The sequence below is a fragment of the Lagopus muta genome, chromosome 6 (assembly GCF_023343835.1).
Source record: "Lagopus muta isolate bLagMut1 chromosome 6, bLagMut1 primary, whole genome shotgun sequence".
Lineage (NCBI taxonomy): Eukaryota > Metazoa > Chordata > Aves > Galliformes > Phasianidae > Lagopus > Lagopus muta.
In genome coordinates this window covers 34,472,670-34,485,966 of record NC_064438.1, presented here as the reverse complement: position 1 = coordinate 34,485,966, position 13,297 = coordinate 34,472,670, and the positions used below count along the sequence as shown (strand labels likewise).

General features: G+C 41.7%; 1 protein-coding gene across 2 annotated transcripts in view; it reads right to left on the bottom strand.

The window, feature by feature from the left end:
- ARHGAP5 (Rho GTPase activating protein 5) overlaps positions 1–10,195 on the bottom strand; it is a 50,313-nt gene extending 40,118 nt beyond the window's left edge. Inside the window, exons 1-2 of one of the 2 annotated variants that reach the window (XM_048947864.1) lie at positions 9,916–10,195; positions 3,134–3,241 (exon numbers count right to left, since the gene is read on the bottom strand). The gene's annotated coding sequence lies outside the window, so the exon portion shown is untranslated. The remainder of the gene's footprint in view (positions 1–3,133; positions 3,242–9,915) is intronic. The other variant, XM_048947863.1, reaches the window with a different exon arrangement.
- Positions 10,196–13,297: the final 3,102 nt, after the last annotated feature.

Sequence of the window (13,297 nt, the reverse complement as noted above, 5' to 3'; positions counted from 1 at the left end):
AAGACTGAATGGCCAGACTCAGCAGGTTGTCATCATGAACATGAAGCCTAGTTGGAGCCACAAACTGGAAGAACACCCCAGGAGTTAATACTGTGCCTAGTACAGTTCTACATCTTCCGTAATGATTTCAACGATGGGGCACAGAGTACTCTCAGCAAGTTTGCAGACCATACAAAACTGGGAGGAAAGGCTGATTCATCACAAGTTTACATTATCTTACAAAGGGACCTTTTGGAGAAAAAGGCTGACAGGAACCCCGTGCAGTTCAACAAGGAGAAGTGCAAATTCCAGCATTTAGAGAAAAACAATTGCATATATAAATATATGCTTGAAGCCACCCGTATGGAAAGTAGCTTCACAAATGCAGACCTGAGGATCCTGGTGGGCAGCAAGTTATAAGTCATACTGTGGTCTTGCAGCAAAGAAAGCTAACGGTATTTTAGGCTGCATTAGGAGGAGATCACAAGCATATCAAAAGAGTTCGTCTTTCCCATCTATTTCAGCACTGGTGAGGCCACACTTGCAGTACAATACAATATACCATACAGTAAGATGCAGACACACTGTAGAACACCGAGTGAAAGGCAACCACACTCACTGGGGGATTAAAACATCTCTCATTCTCTCACATAAGCAAAGGCTAAAGTTGTTTAACCTTGAGGGATCTCATAAATATATATAAGTTTTGGAGGGAACGTATAAAGAAGGCAGAGACAGATTCTTTCCAGTAATAGTGAATGAGAGGAGAAGAGGCAACGGACACAAACTGAAACACAGCAGATTCCATACGAACATTTAAAATTTATTTTTATTTAAAGAAAAAAAAAATGCAAGTGACTCAGCACTGAAATAGGTTGCCCAGAGAGACTGTGGAACTGTCCCCACTTGTGTATATTCAAAAGCCACTTGTACACAGACCTGGGCCACCCCCTCTACGTGGCCCCACTTGAGCAGCAACTGAATCAGATGGACTCAGAGGTCCCTGCTAACTTCAACCATTTTGTGAAAATACGTTCATAACATTAGTTGTGGTAGAAAAACGTTAATAATGGATTTTCTAATCAAGAGAATGGAAAAATAAAAGTAATCACATGACACTATATAGAATACACAGATTACTTATTTGCTTTTGTATTTCTAGAGTATGTTCCTTCAAACACTGTAAATTACCTAAATACATAAATAAACCATATAAGAATAGATATGACGAGTCCTAGCACTAAAATCTTCATCTCAGTATCTCAGTTTTATTTATTATGTTGTCATTCTTAGCAAAAAAATTGTTGAGAATGCTGCTGTACTAACTCCCTCTGGTATGAAAAAGAAGAAATAAGTAAGCTTTTGATTTCTTTTTTTCTGGGGGGGGGGGGGGAGGGTGGGCTGCATGCAGCCATGAATTTGACTCGATCCTTCTGGGTCTTTTTCAATTCACGATATTCAGTATACTGTGAATCCAAGATCTGTCACACAATATGCTCCCAAAATCTGCCTCAAAAACTAATTCACAAATGTTAGAACATATGAAGTATTATTAAAACCATTAAGAAGTTTATTAAAAAAGTATTTGTATCACATTAAAGTAAACGACAGAAGTTTCAAAACCTCTAACATACTGGCCATACAAAATTAATGCTTCATCAGAGTCTTCCACTTAGAAATAGAAATCTGAAGGTCTGATCAGAAGCACAGTATCTACAGTATCTATAGTCATCTTTATAATACAGCTCATTGACCACAATATAGAATACATTTTTTAAAAAATTAATAAAAAGCTTTCAGTTATAAAAACAGTGAAGTACCTTTTTAAGGAAGGATAAACTATGACTTACATTGAAAAAGGAAAGGGAAATAAAGTCAGTAATTTTTATACTTAGCTTTTAAATTGCAAGAAGTAAAACTTTTATGCAGCTTTTTAGGAATTTGTTTTGTTTTGTTTTTTTAAAAATGACTCAAGACATTCAGAAAGAGAATTCTTTTGCTTTTTACTTTTTCTGCTGTATTTTTATGTTCTTCAACACAAAATTCAGAGCTAGAAAAAAATGGCTCTGCAAACACAATCACTTAATGAAAGTAAATCCTTCACAAACAGAGTTCATACTAGCACACATAAACCAACCCAGTGTTTTCTTTCTAAAGCAAACCTTACCATTGTAGCATCATTTAAACCACCAGAAAGAGAAGTTTTGTTACCACTTCCACTATAAAAATGTTTTCTATTTAACACAGCACAATACACATTTGATGTGAACTAAACAGAGATCTTCCTTCGCAAGATTGTTTCATTTAATCAGCAAGACGCTGTCAATTTGCAACTAGATTACAAGACTCAATCAATACTTTCAGATTACCTGCACCTCCGCATAGCAAATGTTCTTCCTCCTCCAGCAATAAATGTTTCATCTAATCAATATATTTTTAAGAGACTAAGTACTAAGAGTAAGGTGAAACGGAACACTTACAAGGAAAAACAAAGAAACTAGTCTCTCACAAAATTTTTGACATAGAAGACTTTCAAAACAGCGCGAGTTGGATCACTTAAGATATCTAAAAAACAGTTTTTGTTTTCATTTCCATTTTGCACTGATTGTACACTGCAAATTCACAGAATGAAATTTATTTTCATTAAGCAATAAACATGGTGGAAGCTTATTTAATATGCAATCATCATTACGTTGCTGCCTAAATGGAAGATTTTTATTAGTAGTACATTAATATTTCAAATGTCCAGTATAGTTCTGTGCAGTTTTAAAACTTACACAGTAAGTAAGGTACTTTCATTATCTTATTTGAATCTGCCTATTTCTAGTATAACAAACTGAAAACGTTCCAAGTTCCATACTAAGTTTTGTTACAGACTCAAAGGAGGGGTTGTTTTCTGCAAGTTATTTTGTCTTTGAATTGAAAATAATAGAGCACTTCTATGTGTAAACAGAAGGATTTTGAAGAACTGAAGTGTATGACATCACTACAGGAAGAATCTCTGACCTGACAATTGTGTCATAAGACCATCTCTCTACAGACTTTCAGATTTCGTGGCACAATTACAAAGAAAATAAGGTGTATCACCTTGTATTTACTCATCCACCTGCCCCCCTTAAATAAAAGATTACAAAGACCTAAAGCCTGAACTTACTGTAAGAAAAACAAGGTGCAAAGCAAAATGATTATCCTGCTGTGATCTTTCTGCAGTGATGTCACCACATTTAAACAGCGACCTTCAGTAAGTCCTTCCCTAAGGGATCTGAAAACAAAGGTAAGATTTATCAACAATTTCAAAATTATGAAAGAAGCAGCAGCAATCAGAAAAGGTGTAACTCTTAAGCTGTGTGTGAAAATTGTTTCCCCCATTTTAAATCTATAAACTTAATTCACAACTCAGAGCCCAAGCTGGATCTTCCCCTTAATTTAAATCCTCTAAACACAGCTATTAATACTTGCAACAGACAGAAGACATAATTCTTCCTAAGTAACTGTGATTTCAGAAGTGCAAGGTGGTATTTCAACAACATTTAGGTTGCAAAAGCCTCTAAGTGAATACATTACCTCAGACAATATATAAAGTAGGTAATAATAATTAAAAAAAAATCCAAATTACTTGCAGACGAATTTGCAACTCTGAAAGACCTGGAATATAATTTTGGAAGATGAACTTGAAATAACCAGTTAAGTAGAAAATACATAAAATGAATGCCTAGATAAATATATGAATCCTTTTACTAAAAACAGTACAATCTACATAAAAAATGCTCTCACCTGTAATAAACCCTGGTAAAAGTTGATTTTATAGCAGCAACTAACTACAGTACATTTATCAAAAACTGATCTCTTCCATGGATCTTCAATTTGCAACCACACAAAACCAGACTTTAAATGCCAGGTCAGTGTTACATATATTAAGACACAGAAAAGGAAAGAAACGATGCATTTCAACTAGGTCATGGTGCAAGCCACTGTTAACTAAGGCAAAGTTCTGACGAAGATGCAGCACCATGCTGTAAACGTGCTAAGCATAACACCCAAAAAGTATGTTTTTCCTCTATGTCATTTACATTCTCGGTAATTCTATTTTGGTTTGGAAATAATACAGGTAGTTGAAAAAGCTTCATCTTTACTAAGTCTTCTTTTCTATTTAAAAAAAAGTTTAGCAAGTGATAAGCAATGCGTCAATAGCAGAGCAATACTGCAATTCTCAACTTGTGGTACCAAACCCTAAAAGATCAGTGAGAGCCACAGATGCCATTTATTCGCAAATATACGTATCTTAAAGTCTAAACATTAGCATGGGAGACTATACTATCAGCAACTAATAAATACCAATATAGTATCACTTGTCTTTATTTAGTAATCGCAGCTGCGCAGGAAGTTGCAGGTGGGTCCACAGCCAAGAAAATCACTGGCGTACAGAGTGCTCTGGAATACCTTCTGAAATTATTTTCTGAACCTAAAAATGTTCCCAGTTTACAGACTTAACAAGGCTGAAGCATAAATGCTGTATGAAAGATTCTCCAGAACTGCTCATGACCACAGCAAACTAAGCAGCTGGAAATGCCAACAGGTAAGGAAAGCTCTCCCGTGGTCCTTTGCTCACTCTAACACTGACTAGAGACAACAGTTAAGGACCACTATTTTTCTAGGACTGATTTCAATTATCATAGCCTTGTGAGAATGTTCATAAATGAGCCACTCAAGCACACTTCTAAAAAAGGGCCATCTCAGTCTAGCCTGCTTTGTAGGGTATGTGAATGCACCAAGTTACTGTGACACCTACAGTGGTCACCAAGTCAATACAAACATTATCCTGCAAGTCGTTTCAGAGGCGTTTACCTTTTGCATGCACACCACTTCCAAATATCAAGGACCATGATCTCAAGGAAGCCATAGGTTTGAATTCAGAATACTGGTGACTAAGCTTTCATATAGCTTCAGTCCTCACTTCACACTTTGAGAACCAAAATTTAGCATCAGAAAATACTTGGATATCTGAATTCTAACATCTGTCAGCACATCACTAATTGGACCCAAAGTGTAACAGAACAATTCAAACACTGTCACTTAATGAAAAAAACAAAACAACCAAACATAAACATAGCTTACAGCAGTATAGTTGCTCATTCAATTATTACCAAAAGGTATCTTCTTTACTCTAACAAGCATAAAAAAAAAAAATAAATAAAAAAAAAAAATCTATTCTCCTCAAATCAAGGTCCTTTTAACAAACTAAACTAGATTCAGACTCTGCCACTATCATCTCACTAAGAATCTTGTTTCACCAGTCATTCAGTGTGCCCTGTTATTCTTACTAACATGCCAATAGTCACACCCTCCCAAGTACTGACAACCTGAACTTGAAATTTTATTTATAAATAAGGGTAAATTCAATACTCTCCAGTAAAATTCTCTAAGTAGTCGCCAACATTAGGAAATAATGGTTCAGACAGAACATCAGGAAATTACTTAACCAACCAACAATGAGCAGCAAGGGATGATGCCCTGAAACACCTCCAGCAATGACAGTCAAACTCAAAAGGAATACAGTCTTAGATGCAGGGTGGTTGGTCCTGATACACAAATGGAGGACAATAAGGGACTGTCCCAGTGCATTCATCTCACATTTGGTTCCTACGATGTCCAGCTATCATCCTTAAGGAAGTGAGACACCAAAGACCTCTTCGCATAGGAAAGTGAAGTAATCAGTTTATAGAAGGACAGAGGGAAAAACTGGCTGCCCAATAAATGAATTCAAAACTGGGTTTAAACACAGAAATTTACTAAATCTCTCCTAGAAATAAGAGTAATTTGAAAATCTCTGTTGCATTGCCCAGAATTAAAGCAAGGCCTAAATTTTATTTCTAAATTCAAAAGAGACCATCACCCCTCAGCTGGAATCCTGTACTCCAGGGGAATTATTGTCATTGCTGCTGTTGGCAAAAAAAAATCACCAAAAAAAAAAAAAAAAAAAGAAAGAAACTACACAAATTAGATCAAGGAACAACATAGGTAAACTGCAGAGATTCCAATTACCACCACTGTACAAGTCTGAACTCAGGCCTCTCAAACGACTTATCTACAGATTTCTGAATACTCAAGAGCATTCAATACACGTTCAAAGCTTTGATTTTAGCAGCAAAGTAAACAGTGCAAGCTTGTGGGAAAAATAAATTCATAATCCTTCCTTCGCAGGAAAAGCTCCTACTGAAGACATGCCTACTGCTCACAGGAGTTTCTTAGTGCAAGACTACCCCATCAGACTATTGACAAAGTCATTCAAGAAAACACAAAAGCACTAAGGGAGCAACCTTACAAAAGGGACCCAGGACTGAACTAACAGAAAAAGAAGAAAGAAAATGAAGCAGATGAGGGAGAGTAAGGAGAGACATAGGGCTAATATGCATTTGCTGCAACTTAAACAAATTTCACTGATCCACCTATCTGGATCATTTCATTTTAAGTGGCTTGATGAGGAACTGCAGTACAGAGTCCGGGTACTGACAGGAGAAGCTTGGAGACTTTGATTCAAAGAGCAATTTGTACAACCCAGATGTGCAATTTCTAACTGTGTAATGTGAGAACACTTAAACTGTTCACAAAGTAAACAAATGAAAAGCCATGCGTAAGTGGCAAATAATATTTTGCAGAATCATTAGCTAATTTAACTGAGTTAATGCTACACTGTAAAAGTATCCACATTTCTGAAACTTGCACAGAAGTTTTAGTTTCACCTTTCTAAATGCAAACATCCTTCAGTTATGCTAGCACGTCTAGTGATACAGTACTGCAAAACCAAGGAAACTGCTCTGATGTACCACAAAATGCGTATAACCACAACGAAATAACCACAGATTCTTTCAGTTTCTGATGGGTGTTAGGCAAAAAAAAAAAGCACAGCTAATATTCAAAGTAACTTCACTGCAATTCCTTCAATTTCCCTACCAAAAATTCCAAACTCATTTTTCTTTAGTTTAAATATTCCATTAAAATGCACAAACATATGGAAGAGATGACAGGGCTCAAACAATCTGTGAAATTAATGCCCTTACACAAGTACCTCCTAAAAGCAACGAAGAAACAACAACATTCCAACCTCAGTTACACTGACCTCTAGGCTAAGAGCTCTCGGAAAGAAAAAAAAAAAAGACGATTAAGAACATTGTGCCTCTTTTAAGTTGGTAATAACAGACACAAGGAAGAAGAAATCCTGGCAACGCTAACAGACAGCTCTCGGTATCACTGGGACGGCAGGTCACCAAGCTCTACTCTCTGCAGGTCTGGCAGCACACCTGCAGGCCAGGAGGCGGCCGGCGGCTCGTCCGTCCCCGATGCAGGTGCTCCCACCCGGCGGGGCGCGGGCCCGCATCGCCGTGCCGACGAAGCCCCCTGGTGGCCACCGGGCCGCAGCCACAATCGCTCCGCCAGGGCAGAACCGTGCCCTGAACCGGGCGGTCGGAACCTCGACAAGGAACTCTCCATCGCTCCGCGCTAAGAGCGCAACACAGGCTTTATCCCACAGGTACGCCACTGGCGGATGCGATGCTGCCGCTCCGCCAACCACCACAGCCGTGACAGCAGCCCTGAACACCTGTCCGCACAAACTCGTGTTCCCCGAGGAAAGGTCGGCCAGCACGATGCCCGGAGCGTGTCTGATCTGAAGGACGCTTCCTGTGTCAGCCTACTGACAATAACGGCACGGAGAGCTTTGGAGTTGTATGCATAAATATTGTCATAAGATGCCAGTACGTAGGATGTGTCTGCTGTTAAGGACAGACCTACGGAAGCCTGAAGATACTGCCTGACTCATTTTAGTACCTTCAGTAAACGGAAGTGGACTTAGCTCTGTAACATCTCCTGGATAACAACTCCCAGAGTGAAAGCTTACACAGCACAACCTACCAGTATGGTCAGTGCATTTCTTTCCTACTCACTTTGCACGTGAAGAAGTACCTACAGCTTTAGGAAAGCATATTCTAACCTCAAAAACATTATCGTTAGCGCTAAATATAGGATTTTAAAACAATTCGGCCTGAGCATAAAGTATTTAATTGGATTACATTGCACATGTGATACCTTACCCAAAATACAGCCCAACACCAGAGAGCACCGACCATTTGGTTGCAATTATTTACCTTTTTTTTTTTTTTTTTTCTTTTTTTTAAATACACAATGCTGGCAGCCACTTCCCATGGGGATACTTTCAAAAAACATGCAGACTATTTAAGTTCAGCATGCCCCGGATTTAAAAACAACTTGATATGAAATACACCAAGATAGTGATCATGTAACAAATGCCTAAAAAGATTTCTGCTACTTTAAGTGCTATAAACTCTTTCAAAAAAACCTCTCTCATTGTGTAGTTGCACCACACTTTCTGAGCTCTAGTAACAGAGTTCCAGTAGAGCACTATAAATAGACTATAGCACATCTTAAAAATAATTTTCAAATAAGAACAGACTGTCCTAAAAGCATACCTGGATGAACATTAGCAATATACTAGTGTTAAATACTACAAGTTTTACATAAAATGTTTTTCTCCCTGAGAAAACATCCAACTATGCTCAGTGATGTCACTGCTGACAGCAGCTGTCACACTGAAGAGCCCTCGGAAGGTATGGCAGCACAACAGGAAAACGCCAGCCTGTAATTCCTCATTAATCTATGGAGTAAGTACATGAGTACCAGTGCTGTAACTGGCCTCAGTGCACAGGTTTAAAATGGACGTCCAACTGATCAGCACACACTGGTCTCTCTCCCTCTCTCTGTTTTTACACTGTAGAATAGTTTTTAAAATTTCTGTCACAGATTTTTATTAAGGAAAAAAAAAAAAAAATCTTCCCATTATCCGCATGACACTAAACTAAAGAATACACACATACCCCCACAGGCCTATTTCGGTCTAGATTTAAAACACTTCCCTCCTACTTATTAAGGAAATACTCCATGCTGGTAGCAGAGGCAATACAGGAGAGTGCAAAAGGAACCCACTGAGCAAAGGGTAGGCCGGATTCTGGGGGAAGGTGACCTGTATTTCTCCTCACCTCAAAGGAAGGGTCTTTATGTTTAAGTAAAAGTAGTACTGTGTACTTCTTATGTCCTGTATTCTCAACACCACAGCTCACTATCTGCAAGGCTCTGGTGCTTTCCTTGGGTGGAGAGAGTCTAAAGGTTATGCTGGTTTAAGCGATTCAAAATGCTCGAGAGCTGCAACACTGCAACTCTGCAACTGGCTACCCTATTTCAAAGGCTTAAAATCCACCTGGTGGAAAAACAGAAACGCACAGACACCATCAGGAGAGTGAAGTTTGCTTCAATTTAGTATCACGCAACACTTGAAGGTGAAAGGAAGGAGGAGAATTGACAACTGTTCAAATTTTTGGTGGAGGACCGAAAGAACAGGAGGATGAGTATAAGGGGGCGGTGAGGAGGGAAAGAAGTGTGGAGAAAAGGTAACATAAAAGAGAAAGGGAAAAAAAAAGACCAGTGGGAATGGAAGGAAGGGAGGAAGCCGGAGGAGTTGGGGGGAGGGGGGGCGAGGAGGGGAGAGACGGGAACGAGGAAGGAAAGCAGAGGAGCAGGGGAGCTCCCCTTCCTGCCGCCCTCCCTCTCTCCCTCCCTCCCCGGAGAGCCGTGACCAGCTGGCAGCTCGCACGGCAGCCTCAGACCCTCCCATCGCTCGGGCCTTCATCACCTGCCTGGGACCGGGCTCCCTGCCCTTCCCGCCTCCCCTCCCCACCGCGGTGCAGAGGGGCCGCCAGGGGCCGGGGGCCGCCCGCCCTCTCCCGGCTTCGGCCCCAACCCTCCGGACCGGCTGCGGCCGGCGGCAACCGCACCGCCCGCCTGAGCTGCGGCCACCTCCCCCGCTCCGTCCCACCCGCCCCGCTGCGGGCCGCCGGGGATCCCGGGGGAGCGGATTCCTGCCCTCACCTCGCGCTGCCGGGATCCGGCTCCTCCGCGGCGGCGGGAGCGGCTGCATTCCCGGGACGCTCGCTCCGCGCCGGCGCCCCCGGCGGCTTCTTCTCCCCGCGGGGCTCTCTCCTCTCTCCGGCCCGCGGCTCCCGAGCGCTGCCGGCCGCCGCAGTCCCGTCCCGCCTCTCCGCTCCCTCCTCAGCGCTCTCGGCTCAGTAATGGCGGCCGCCGAGCTTCGCCGGCTCTCGCTTGGCTGACGGAGTCTCTCTCTCCCCCTAACTTTACCTCAGCAGCTTCCCTCCCCTCCCCCCTCCCTCCCGCCCGCCGCCGCGGCTCAGCGCGCGCCCGCCGGGCCAGCTGCGCGTGCGCGGGGAAGCGCCTCTTCCTGCTGCCGCTGGATTCCCTGGGAAGCCTGGGAGAGCGCGCGCCGCTCGCCGGCTTCGCGAACTCGCGCGCTCCCGTGCTCCGCCCCGCCTCCCCCTTCCCCTGCCCCCTTCCCCGGCTCGAGCGGGTGCGCGCGCCCGGAGCCGCGCTCGTGCCCCTGTGGCCGCATGGGTAGCGCGGGGAGTAGAGTGGGGTTGGGGGCCCGGGTTCTAGTCCCGCTGCAGACAGCGGTGCAGGCCGAGGCGCCGCGGCGGGCACGTACGTGTGAGCCGCTTCGAGGTGTGTCCGTGCACGCCGCTGCCTGAATGTGACGGGGCTTGTTCCTAAACGTGGGAAGAAGAGGAGAACGCCGGAGTTTGAAACTGCTTAAGAGGCGGAGGTCCGTCCCCCCCACCCAACCGCCGTGCTCACTGTGGCCCCGCCGGGTGCTTGCTTGCCCTCATTGTCCCGTGTGTCCCAGGGTGCAGTTGTACTCTCTGAGCTGCTTTCTGCTCCGCAGGAGCGTGTGGACCCTCATGCTGCTCTCTCTGCCGGCAACTGGGGAAAGCCAGTCCCCAGAGAAAGGCACTGACAGGCGGCCGGAGCTGATGTGCTGCAGGGCTGGAGCGGCCAGCATTGGGTCTCATTTCTCTCCCATTGAACACACCACTTCTGTCTTTCTTCTTTCACCCTGAAAGCTCTGGAGGCACGAGCAGGCTCTGGCCTGTGGCTAGTGTTCCTGTACGCAAGGCAGACATCCTCACAAATCCCACACTCGGATTAAGCACCCAAACTTAGTGCTCGTTTTTCACCATTATCTCCACACACCACCATTTGCTGATGGCTAACGGGTGGTCAAATCACCCTCAGATGGCTCTCCCAGACAGTTTGAGAAGCACTCGCAGGGTGGTGTGAAGTAGCCCCGGTGGGCATTTGTACCTCTGCTCCTGCCCTGTGTCTGCAGGGAGTGGTGAGTGAGGTATGGGACATGAGATGAAAACTGGTAAGTGGGTGCTGATCTGTTGTATCCAGTGCGTGGGGCAGGGAACCGATGGGCATCACTGTGTATGCATCATTTCTGCATATGCACGAGTGTATATATATGCATCATTATCATGTATACATACAAAGGAACAAATGTGTACCCATAATATTTAATAACTGTGTGATTTGTTCCATGCTTCTATAATGCTGCATGCACATTTTAGAGTTTTACATTCTGATCTCTTCTCAAGACAAATATTCTCTAAACTTGATTTTTTGAGAAAATTCTAACTGGCAGAAAGTTGAGCAGTCTCATGTAGACACTGCCTTATGAGAGAGTATTTCTAGCAATACTCTTCTTACATAAGTCCTCCTAGAGAAATTGAAAACTCTTCAATACTGTAATCAGAATGGATGAGAAAGAGTTTTATTGCAGTCACAACCTCACTCTTAAAAAAAAAAAAAAAAGTAAGCCTAAAAACAGAAGAAACAGAAGTTAATTTGAATTTGAATTGTCTGATTTTGATAGTCTGTGTTTTGTCTTGTTCAAAATATTGTGTAGATACAACTTGGGAGTACAATCTCCATTTAAAGCTTGATGTTGTTAGTTACGTGTTTTTAAAAATTGGAGAGTTTTTTTATCTCAGTAAAATATAAGTGTTAAGGAATGAGATCTGTAATTTCATATAGGAATTGACGGTATCACCTCAAATCTGATGTGCCAACTAAAGTGTGTTAAAAAGAAAAAAAAAACTCAGGCAAAGCAAACAGGCTTACATAGGTATATATGTTAAAAAAAAAAAAAAGTTTAATAAAGTGGGACATGAGCTTCGGAATAGCAGGAAGCCTTTCCCAACAAGCTCAAACCTGAAATAAAAATGGATGATGCAGAATGCTTCAGTTAGGAGCAGATGGAAATACCCTTTGTTACAAGGAGGGTGGAGGTACTATTCGCAAGAATGCACAGTCACAGAGTGGAAGACAGCAGGCGCAAGTTGCATCTTACTATCCCTGTCGTTCTGCTAGTCCCTAGCAGAAACAACACCAGCTCCAAAAGCAGTCTTTGGTGAAAGAAAAGAACAGTTTTCCAGGCAGAATTAGATTGGTCAATTCTTCTTCCTGTAAATATTGCCTTAAAAGTTAAAATAATTGAGGAAAACTGTAGAGACAGAAAGAGATTTTCATATAGATTTCCTCACTTCAGATTGCTGCATTAAGAGAAAACTGATGTGCAGAAACTCCATTTGCTAGTTGCCTTCCAGGAACCATGCAAAGTTCTGGCTGGCTACAGCAGGCAGCTTGCTATGATTTTGCAGAGCTTATTAAAACCTTTGATTTTGGATAAAGCTACCAATAGCAACGAATTATGACTAGTGAACCAGCAAGCAGTATTACAAGCATATTTATGACACAGTATTTTTCTTAGATTCTATAAGTTTAATGTTAACTGTTAGACGGAAATATAGCCCTTTTCAGAACCATATTAAGAAGGCATGAGAGGTTTATAAAATTTTGCAGGAAAACTAGTCAGAATATTGAAAACCAATAAAAAAAATAGTAGACATACAGTGTTACACACAGACATACATAGTGTTATATCTTTACCAGAGTGTAATAATCAGAGCTATAGAGCTGCTTAAAGATTCATGTCACTAATGAAACAGTAAGCTATGTGAAAACAACTTGATCAAAGTATTTTCAAATATGAAATTCTATAAAAAATATATTTGTGAATATTTGTCAGAAAAATATTTCCAAAAATCTTTTCTATGACTGACAGTAATGTAGGGAATATTACAACTTAGAGAAGAGGTAAAAATAAAGTGTAATAATGAAATGTGATTAATAATGAAATAGTGTATTTTTTTGTTAGTTATACAGAAAGACATTTCAGATAAATGTTTTAGTAAAGCTTGTGAAACTCAGAAGAAAGTCATTAATGATATACACAACTATTGTTATTTGAGCCTTTTAGTGTAATGGACTTGTCCTTAGAAACCCTAATGTTTCAAGGACTGATTATAAATACAAATGTAGTGAACATCTAGAAGCC